Here is a 9,098-nt window from a genome sequence, read left to right as displayed (position 1 = left end):
GCCTTACATTACAGTACAACCAATCATATTGGCTCATTTAGAACAAAGAACTACTAATCGGTGAAGGCAAGGCCCATTCTGTTTACCATTTATGAATTTCATCTCCTCCTTCTTAGAAGAGCTCATCCCCCACCATACTTGGGACATGTGGGATTACCCCATATTGGAAGAGCTCAGCTAAAGCATCCATGACAGATGACCATCCTAAACCTCTCCTTAAAAACCTCCAAGGAAGGAAACTGCACAGGCTCCCAGGGGAGAGGCAAGCAGTGCAAGAAAGATGGAGCTCCTAATGGGAGCCAGTGTGGTGTAGTGGTTAAGAGCGGTAGACTCGTAATCTGGGGAACCGGGTTCGCATCTCCGCTCCTCATGGGCATACCCAGGATCAAAATGGGGGGGCATGCCCGCCACGCCTCCCAACGCCTGCCACGCCCCGAAATGAAGTGCCGCGGAGCATTGTGGGGCAACACTTTCTGTGCTGTGCTTGCTGTGACTTGAAGGAGTGTGGGCTGAAGTTAGCCCAGGCCCAGGTTTCCCTCGACGGAGGCAGCTTCGCTGCCACTGCTGCCGTTTCGCTTCAGCCGAGTAGGCCGAGGCAGAGCACAGCTGGTAGCGTCCCTGCCTGTTTTCCCCCTTTTTTTGCTTCTGGGAGGGCAGCTGCACCCCCTGCCCCGTGCTGGGTACGCCCATGCCACTCCTCCACATGCAGCTGCTGGGTGACCTTGGGCTAGTCACACTTCTCTGAAGTCTCTCAGCCCCAGTCACCTCACAGAGTGTTTGTTGTGGGGGAGGAAGGGAAAAGGAGATTGTTAGCCACTTTGAGAATCCTTCGGGTAGTGATAAAGCAGGATATCAAATCCAAACTCTTCTTCCTCTTCTTCTTGGGAAGAGATAGGAAGTAGGGCTCATGGCATCTGCTTTTGCTGGTGGTCAAGCTAAATCAGGTACCTCCTGGCCCTGAATTGGTAAGAAGTTCAGGTTTTTGTTTTCCTTTGCCCATCCTGTCCCTTTCCACTTGTGTGCCATGTTTGGTTTTTAAATTGTACATCCAGTATGCCAGTCTAGGAGCTTTTTGGCTGAAAACTGATGAAAACATTTAAACAATGTTTCTACTAACAGTTGTCTCTCTTGGTGGTTTGTTGTTGTTGTTAATTTTTCATTTGTTGTTTTTTGTTTGTGTTTATAACTTATGAATGATGTGATAAAATCATTAATTTATTTCGGTGTTTGTGGGGGAAGCCTATAATGGGGGCAATGGACATAAAACCCTGAGCATCACAAAAACAAGCATGTTAAGCAAAATGCATCCAAAAGGTGCAGACCAGGAGAAAAGAACACTGGAAAGTTTCTTTCTTGGCAGGTATGGCAACTGCAGTCGAACTGAACCGTCCAACCAAAAGAGGTTGCATCAGACTGGATTATAGCCGGACTCTTACCCAAAATTCCACTTCCATTCTATCCAGGCTTCGTGAAGTTGGCAATGGGTTTTGTGAGATGACGGGAAATCTGTTAAGTGATATGCTGTTCTGCAGGTAAATATTGGGAAGTTCTCCAAGAGGAACAAATTGCATAGGATGAGTTAAGAGAAAAGAGCTCAGATGCTGAGAGTTGCATGAAATATCTGTTTGCAGCCGGGAGCACGGGACAGATTGTCAACACACGAGAAAGGTTTTTGTGTGGGGGAATCTTAGGATGGTGTCCAAGATAAATAAATGGCCTAGGATGAGTCACGGGAAAGGGGCCTGAAGGGTTCAGATGCTATGCTGACAGTTACTGGATTTGGCACTGCAACGCTATAAGTAGAGAGAACCTCCTTGTTCCATCCAAACTTGACTTCCTTCTGCCTTAGAGCACCTTCCCTTTTGCAGAGATCTCAGAGGAAACTCCAGCCATGAGGTTCCTTTACCTGAGCTTTGCTCTGGTCTTCATCCTCTTCCATGTTGTTGCAGGTAAGAGGGAAGCTCAAGCTCAGGGAGGGAGTAGCTGCTGAAAATGCAGAAGATCTCAGGTTGAATCCCAGGTATTTCCCCGGTCAGCAACCCTGAGAAACTGCTTCCTAGCCAATCTAGCTGCTTAAAAAGGGGTGGTGGTGGAGGAAAGTATTTAACAATATATTTAATAGTGAAATTGAAATTGAATACATGACTTTTGCAAAAGCAGAAATGTTCAGGATGCAGACTGAGGCACAAGGCATGTTCCATGGTGGTCATTTATATTGTTGTGAGTTTGGAAGGGTTAGGGTGCATGATTCCCAAGTCCCTTCTAATTCCACAGGTGCCAAGATCTATGAAGAGTAAAAATCTAATGGAGGATTCCATTGTTGACTTAACCCAGAAAGTTTCTTTGTAAAAGAATGCCCACCTCAGGGCCCCATGAATATAGCCAAAAAAGTGATGGTACCTTCTTGGGAAATGGGTGGGCCTTTTGCCCTCCTCACCTGGCTGGTAGTCGAGGAAGACTATAGCCGGCACAGTTGAGTGTGGGCTGAGCAAGACACATCCAGGGAGGCTGTGGGAATTTCCCCTGGACTGCTGCTGCCAGTCAGTGAAGAAAATGCTGAGCTAGATAGACTGCGGGAGGCAGTGCAAGACAGGAGTGCCTGGCGTGCTATGGTCCATGGGGTCACGAAGAGTCGGACACGACTAAATGACTAAACAACAGATAGACCATAGTTCTGGTTCAATACATGGTAGGCTCCTGGACGATCTTTCTCCTTTAAAAGGGGCAGGGGGAGCCACAGGAGAGATGTATCCAATCATAATATTCAATAATAACATTTAAGAATCTTCAGAATTAAAATTGCAATCTGAGCTACACTGCAAGGTGCAAGGCAATTATGTCAACGGTTTCTGCCATTTCTTACTCACCCTTCAATGTAAGGTCATGGGACAGGTTATGGTCACTGTCTTTTTTCTCTCACACACAAACCACAAAACAATGGTGGTTCCCAAAACAATGGTGGGGTGGACAATTCCATCAATTTTGGTTTCTCTCCCGTCCCCATTTTGTCTAACCTTCACCACCTTTTTTCACCAGTTTGTGATTTTGTTAAAAAAACCCTTGTGAATATCAGGGGAGGGCACAAATGGGAAATTGTTTCTGAAGCTCAGAACAGCTGTAATTCTGATTGGCAGGTTTTGAAATAAAAAAGGGAACCTTTAGTACAATGGAATGAAGGCGGACTTAGAGGCCAACTATGTGGGTCTGTGGGTGCTTTATCGGCTTAATTTTACTCCCCTTCCATTAGCAACCTTTAAAATTCAGGTTTGGCAGCTCTGCTGAAAAGATCCCAGGAGCAGTAATAATCATCATCATAATTTTATGATTTATAGTACCCCACCCAACTGGCTGGGTGCAGTTGAGTGTCAAAACCCTTGCAAGGTTCGAGAATCAGCCGGAGTGTTTGCAGTGAAGGAAAACCGATGCTAATGTTTGCCCTTGCTAATGTTGGCCAATGAACCAGCAGTTAGCAGGTTGAGAGGCAGCAGAAGCCTGTAAAATTGGTCATCTCTTTAAATACACAGGGTTCTGGTTAGGGAAAAAAAGGTAACTCATTTGCTCCCTTAAATTGTTTTTATTTCACTCTCTTTTACACAGGGAATCCTCTCTGTCAATTTTTCAGAGGAACATGCCATTTCCCAGCAACTACAAAGTGTGCCCATGGAGAATGGACAGGAAACTTATGTGGCCCTAATGGAGTCTGCTGTAGGAGTGAGTAATATTCACTAAGGTGGTCCCACTCAGTTCTGATGCTACACTTCTGGGTTCTTCATCTATTTTTAAGCATCAGAGCTTCAAGGTTTTCATCTCTCCAGAGGGAATGTTGATACTGCAGATGTTCATACTAATGCAAACTGTGCAGGCTGCTCTTCCTAAGGTAAAGGTCCCGTTGTGACCGACTCGGGGGTTGCGGCGCTCATCTCACATTATTGGCCGAGGGAGCCAGCGTACAGCTTCCAGGTCATGTGGCCAGCATGACAAAGCCACTTCTGGTGAACCAGAGCAGCGCACAGAAATGCCGTTTACGTTCCCGCTGTAGCGGTACCTATTTATCTACTTGCACTTTGACATGCTTTCGACCTACTAGGTTGGCAGGAGCTGGGACTGAGCAATGGGAGCTCACCCTGTCGCGGGGATTCAAACCGCCAACCTTCCGATTGGCAAGCCCTAGGCTCTGTGGTTTAACCCACAGCACCACCCGCGTCCCTGCGCCACCCGCGTCCTAAGCCCAGTTAAAAAAAGGTAAAAGGTTAAGGACCCCAGGACAGTTACGCAGAATCAAAGGTGACTACGGGGTTGTGGTGCTCATCTCACTTTCAGGCCAAGGAAGCTGGCGCTTGTCCACAGACAGCTTTCCAGGTCATGTGGCCAGCATGACTAAACCACTTCTGGTGCAACAGAACACCGTGATGCCACAGTGGTACCTATTTATCTATTCTCACTGGAGTGCTTTCAAACTGCTAGGTTGTCAGGAGCTGGGACCCAGCAATGGGAGCTCACTCTGTTGTGGGGATTCAAACTGCCGACCTATCAATAGGCAAGCCCAAAAGGCTCAGTGGTTTAGACCACAGTGCCACAAATTGGCGGCTCTAATCTAACTCTTCAAAATTTTAAGTGGTGACTTTCCTTAGGCAACCCTTATGAAGCTTAGCCAGCAGACTGATGGTGCAACTAAGAACACAAATGTAATTTGGCAACAAAGTGTCCTGCTTCATCCTGCACTCACCAGATCTCACCTGAAGTGCAAGAATACACCATAAAATACAGCAGAATAGGAGCTAGAAACCTTATGGTCCCAAAGGACCTGAACCAGGGGTGCCACCACCACCAAGGAATACTAAGAAGCTAAACATGGTGAAACTTATTGCTGCATATTTGAGAAATGAATAGCTCATTAAAAAGCAACCAACAAGAGAGGAATGGCAATTAAAATTATGTGAGTACCTGGAATTCACTAAAATAACAGAGTTGATAAAAATGAAATGGTAGATAATGTTACAAAATAATGGGGATGTTTTAAAAATTATTTGATAAAATATGGTTCCAATAATAACACTTGGCTATGTCTAGATTAATTTTGAATACAGAAAAATATTTCTTTTTTGTCCCAAGATGTGTACAAATAATTAAATATAGGTTAGAAATAGTAATAGTTGAACCGAAACCGCGGAGATAGATGGAAGTCAACAAATCAACAAATTGATAAGGGATTTAATCCAATACGAAGTATTTTGTGTACAAAATACCCTAGTACTGGTTTGAACTTGCTAAACATTGCTAATGGATGGATAGGTATTTTTATTTTTAATAACCCCCCCCCCCCAGTTTTGTCCTTTCCCCTTGGTTTTTAAAAATCTTTTTATTTTCTTCTCCTCCCCCTTTTCTCTTGTCCATCTTTCCCTTTTCTTTCCCCCTTTGTATTTGTGTGTATGTGTGTGTGTATGAATATATTTGTATTTATATATTATTTATTTGTATTTATATATTAATCTTAGATTTCTAATCAATTTTATTATGTACATGGTAACAATTATCTCAGTCTAAGAATATCCAATGAATATCTTTTTCATGTTTTTGTGGAAATTTTGAAATTATAATAAAATAATAAAAAGCAGTTGCAGTCTTAGGCTGCAGATGAGAAATAATGCACTAGATCCATTCTTGTCTGTGGCCAATTGTGAATCCAGGTTTTAAGAAGGCAAACGACCGACTTGAGCGCCTGCCAAGGCAGGTGAGCAGTAAGCCTCTGAAAACTTGGGGTTTTTTGTTTTGTTTTGCAAAAGAGATAAAAATACAGACAGTAAATGAATGAATGAATGAATGAATGAATGAATGAATGAATGAATGAATGAATGAATAAGTTGCTCCATCACTCTAATCAGGGCATTCCATACCTGACAACCTAAATAAGTGAGACTCCACCATGAGCTCACCAGCTGGCCTTAGGCAAACCATGCTTTCACTCTCAGCCTCAATCTCCCCTTCGGCACAATAATACCAACTTGCTGTTATAAAAGGCTTTGCATATTCATTCATTCATTGCATTTATATCCCACCTTTTTCTCCATGGAGCTCAAGCTGGCTGTTCTTCCTAATTTAATCCCCACAACATCCCCGCGAGGCAGATATGGCCGACATAGCTGCCAAGTTTTCCCTTTTCTCGCGAGGAAGCCTATTCAGCATAAGGGAAAATCCCTTTAAAAAAGGGATAACTTGGCAGCTGTGATGGCCGAGAGTGAATGACTGGCCCAAGGCTATCCAAGGAGCTTCATGATGTGATTGGAAGGCTGGTCTCCTATTTCCTAGTCTAGGATCTCAGGCTCTCATACTTGAAAGTGCTATTCCAATGTTCAAAACAGAATGGCCGTCAAATTAATGTTTCTGTGTTGCACAAGGAGTTCTCTCCAATAATGACAATTTGTTTCCCTCTCTTTTGCGCAGGAAAATCTGGGGTGTGTCGACAAAGGGGAGGATTTTGCCAGGCCCCAGTCACCATGGAATGTACCTTTGGTGAGAATCCATGGGCCTCCTGTGGCCCTAATGCACGCTGCTGTAATAGTAAGTGACACCCATCAGTTGGTAGTCCCACTCACGTGTGAATGTTTGCTCATTTTCAGTCTTCATTTCCTGATCTATACTCTACATCTTCACTGGAGGAAGCAGAAGCAGGGCTGTGCTTGTGCTAAAGGAAATAGTGATCAATCACTTAATAAAACAGGTTACAGGTAGGTAGCCGTGTTGGTCTGGATCGAAGTAAAATAAAAAAAATTCCTTCAGTAGCACCTTAAAGACCAACTAAGTTTTTATTTTGGTATGAGCTTTCGTGTGCATGCACACTTCTTCAGATACCAATAAATAAAACAGAACAACAACAGCAGCAGCAGCAGCAAATCCTTCCAGTAGCACCTTAGAGACCAACTAAGTTTGTCATTGGTATGAGCTTTCGTGTGCATGCACACTTCTTCAGATACACTTCTTCAGAAGTCTCCAGACCCTTATATACCGTATAGTGAGAGGGTGGGGAGGGGTATTACTCAGAACGGTGTTTGACGGATAGGTGTGGAAACTGGTTGATGACTATTAACGACTGTCATCAACTGTAGGACCAATTGTAGTCGTTAACAGTCATCAACCAGTTTCCACACCTAGCTGTCAAACACCCATTCCCACCACCCTTCTGAGTAATACCCCTCTCCCCACCCTCTCACTATATATAAGCTCATACCAATGACAAACTTAGTTGGTCTCTAAGGTGCTACTGGAAGTATTATTTTTGTGTGTGTTCTGATTTATTCCATATATTCCATGTTCCAAAGTTCAATTGTCTTTTACGTCCACTGGGTTGTGACCCCACTGGGCATGGTAATCCAGTTGGGAAAAGGGAGGCAGACTATGTTTAGGGCATATTTTCCAGCCCCTCACCCTTTTTGGGGTGAGCAGAGTGGATCCTAAAAAGGGCTGCTCAGTCATGGATACAGCTGCTGAGCTGCTCAACTGCCTTGTTCCTTGAGTCAGAACGACTGAATCTGTATCCACTGCCCATGTGCTAGGCATGACTAGGGGCTTCCAGATTTCATGATCCTGCCCCCGTTATCATTTGCCGATCACCATGGGACTTTGGGGGTTTGGGATGGGTTTTTGGAAGATGCCTGTGCGTGAATTTGTATAATGTGTGTAGATCAGTGCACGCTGACCAACGCACAATCTTAACAGTAAGGCTCTGTTCCAATGCCATGAGTAGTCAAGACGAACCAGCAGATTCTTATCTGCTGCAGCCTTCATCTGCCTTCACAGAAGTTGTAACATACTGCTTGTTATCATCCTCCTGTTCTGCCATTGAAGACTTCTTGGATCACTCTTTGCCTAGCTCTTTCCCTTTTACATTACCGCCTTGGGTGACCCTGCTTGGGAGTACAAGTTTCCCAAGGCAGGTGAGCTGGTAAGTACGGTAAGCAAGCAAGCAAGCAAGCAAGTAAGGTAGGTAGGTAGGTACCTCCAAACACTACCATTCTGTCAGAGGCTGTTGTTGCGACTACTCTAGAGTAACGACGCTCCACATTCTTGTCTTTAGACAGTTTTATTTAGTGCAGTCTATTTACAGTGGAATGGGTGTGTAGAAACATGTCTGCTAGTCCGAGGCAGAATCCGGGAATGGCGCGCCCCTCGTCTTCTTCCAGCAGGGTTGGGCTGACAATGTTTCTATTTTGCTTAATATATGTGGGGCCCTCTTAAACAATCCAGCTGTTCATTTTTAATTGTGTTATTTATTTGAAAAGAGATTTTTCTTTCATGCTTTCTTATTATAAGCCAGGCATCCCCAAACTCGGCCCTCCAGGTGTTTAGGGACCACAGTTCACATCATCCCTGACCACTGGTGTTGTTAGCTAGGGATGATGGGAGTTGTAGTCCTAAAACATCTGGAGGGTCGAGTTTGGGGATGCCTGTTATAAGCCTAACATCGGGAGCTCTTTTCTCTTCCTGTTTAAAAATTATTATCTTTAAGTCCTTGTGGACCGTTATTTTGTTTTTGATGTTTATTTTTGGCAAAAGAGATAAAAATATAGTAGATAAATAAGATCCCTCTGAATATGACCGTTCTATCAAAAAATGATGCTGTTGACCAGAGCTTCAGTCAAATTAGGACTTTCTTCTCCATGCTTGTCCATCTGTATAAATTATTATTATATATATGTAATATATAAATAAAAACAGATTTATATTTTACTTTTTCTCATTTGCCATTTTTCCAGGAAACCGCAATTCATCATAAAGACCATGAAAGAAAATAGAAAATGCCAAAGAAAATGATACAGAAGAAAAGAAAGTTTTTAAAAAGCAAAGATAATAAGAATAAATAAACAAACCAATCAACAAAAGACATAACTTTAAATAAACACGATCAACTTCCGCATATAATCTTTGCGTCCTTGTTATTTCTTTTGTAACACACGGATTAACTTTCTGAGTTGTAATCGCTATTTTCATCCAATTTAAAAAATATTTTTCTTTGTTCTGCAAGATTCACATTATCTCTACCAGGAGATGTTTAATATTGTAATGTTGCTCTAGATATTCCTGAAAGATTTCCCACTCTCTTT

The 9,098-nt window shown here is 43.3% G+C and overlaps 1 long non-coding RNA gene across 1 annotated transcript; it reads left to right on the top strand.

Annotated features, from left to right (window-relative positions):
* Nucleotides 1-3,600: 3,600 nt before the first annotated feature.
* LOC132591846 (uncharacterized) lies at nucleotides 3,601-8,816 on the top strand. Its single transcript, XR_009557263.1, has 3 exons — nucleotides 3,601-3,711; nucleotides 6,442-6,558; nucleotides 8,751-8,816. It is a non-coding gene; the product is annotated as an uncharacterized LOC132591846 (long non-coding RNA).
* The last annotated feature ends 282 nt before the right edge of the window (nucleotides 8,817-9,098 follow it).

Source organism: Zootoca vivipara, chromosome 3 (genome assembly GCF_963506605.1).
Source record: "Zootoca vivipara chromosome 3, rZooViv1.1, whole genome shotgun sequence".
Lineage (NCBI taxonomy): Eukaryota > Metazoa > Chordata > Lepidosauria > Squamata > Lacertidae > Zootoca > Zootoca vivipara.
This window is presented reverse-complemented; position numbering and strand designations above follow the sequence as displayed.